The following is a 2,142-nucleotide window of genomic DNA, read 5'->3' on the forward strand; positions in this document are numbered from 1 at the left end:
CGGCACGCGGCGCCACCTGCCGCGGCGCGCGGCGGCCGTTGGGGCGTGTCCAACGGTCCCGGGGCTCGGGTGACGCTTGCCGGGCTTCGTCCCGTTCCCGTGGCCGTGTAGCTCAGCGGGATTACGCAGGAGTAGCCGCCACAAGTTGTGTGCCGATTCACGGACAGTGCCCATGGAAATACTCTGCGACAGCTCAGTGTAGCCTCCGTAAATCACATGGAAATTGCTTTGACTTGCTTTCAGCTTCAAAGGAGGCTGATAATTAATTCTCCCTATTAACAAACGCAAAGTGGATCAGTTTGAGCTAAAGCCAGGACAGCACAGATGCATATACAGACTGCATCCTGTGGGGCTTCTTAGGTGGCAGCCCATTCTGTAATCTGTGCTGTTGTAAATACCTAAGAATTAGTTTGAAACTAGCAAATGCGTTACCTGTGGTAATGGCTGCAGCTTCAACATGCTCATTGTTTCTTTCCTAAACTCCCTCCTTTTTTATTTTTTCCCCCCACCCAAAGTATCAAAATTACTAACATAAACCTCCATAGGAGCTATGTGTATAGGAATGCCTCATGTGGCTCTTGGAAAACAGTGGCCCTTTTGCTGTGCAGAAAACTATACTAAGAAGTGATAAGGAAACAAGTTTAGCATATTGTACAAATGGAATTTGACTATCATGAAAATGCATTAGATTTTTGACTGGCTAGCATAAATRCATTTAATATCTCATCCCTAAAACCACTGTATATGCTCTAGCACTGGATTAGAGCTACCTTTGTAGAAAGGCCGCCAACTAGTATTTTTCCTACTATCCTCAAKGCACATGGCTCATTGTACACCCTGGATGGTAACTTCTGTAATAAGAAATGATACTTCTAGCAACATAGGTACATTGTTGCAGATTAGGTACTTAAGCATTTTATTTAGAGATTCAAATTAGGATAAACTGCACCAATGAATAATGGTAACATAAGGCGCAGTAGTTTAGTTAACGCCGAGATAAATGTCCCAGAATGGAAACGTCCTAAATTTTCACACATTCATGTATTTGCTGATAAATCATTCTAATGTAAGGCAGAAATCAGGATAACACAAGGAAAACTACTCAAATTACACAATATATCTTTAAAATATTTTGCTTTCCTCCATCACTTGTAATCTCCTTGAATTGTTTTAATTTGGATGAGGACTTCAGTCAATGCTTGACCTCTTGATTGTAGTGCAAGTTAATGATCCATGCCCCTGCTTTCCTACCTGAAGTTACAATACCGAAATGATATAGTGGGGTGAAATGCAGATTAAGCTGATTGAGCTCAAAACATCCCAACAGAATCTTTAAGTGTCACAAAGTGCCCTACCTCTCGTGAGCTTATCTTCCCATCCCTCCTGCAAGGGAGGGACTTCTTCATATCAACTTCTTCAAATTTGTCCATGCTTATTATATAAATTTATATAAATTAAAATCTATTTGTGGCAAATTACAGTGAGAGATTTCCAGATACATTATTGTAGCAAAGATTTTCTACACAAGGCCAAACAGATGTTTAGTTTAGCTTTACCATGTCTCATTTGTTCTAAGAAAGGATTATTGTGCTAACCAGTCCAAGGAAGATGTACAATTGAACAGAATTAATAAAAAGAGAAGAAAATATTATATTAGTAACATTTTTCTCAATCATACAACAGCCATTCGGAAAAAAATGTTTCTGGAATTTAACAAATTAATCTACGTTGCCTTTATCACAAAGCATCTTAGAAATAAAATTCATATATGTGTTTAGGAGAGAAGTTTGTCAGTTACACATTGTCTTGGAGCAGGCTTAGAAAAAAAGAGCCATTCCTGTCTCCTATGCAAATGACATAGTCACAAATGAATTTTTAAGAGTGTAGCTTAGATTAAAAATAGCTTCACTGATACCTTTCAAGTGCCTCTCAGTCACAAAACTCTATTTTAGGGAAACAAAAGCTGTCAGTGAGATATCCTTTACTTGTYTTTGGGCAGGATCCATACAGCAGCTTGCATAAGTAACATATCTTAAAACAGGTTGAACTGGTGAAAGTTTAAAAGCACAGATAAGAAAGGCTCCATTCATTAGATCCTAATTTGGAAAAAATATCATCTAGCACCTTTTTTTTTTTTTTTTT

This window comes from Rhea americana, unplaced genomic scaffold (genome assembly GCF_003343005.1).
Source record: "Rhea americana isolate MKP2758 unplaced genomic scaffold, rheAme1 scaffold_102, whole genome shotgun sequence".
Classification (NCBI taxonomy): domain Eukaryota; kingdom Metazoa; phylum Chordata; class Aves; order Rheiformes; family Rheidae; genus Rhea; species Rhea americana.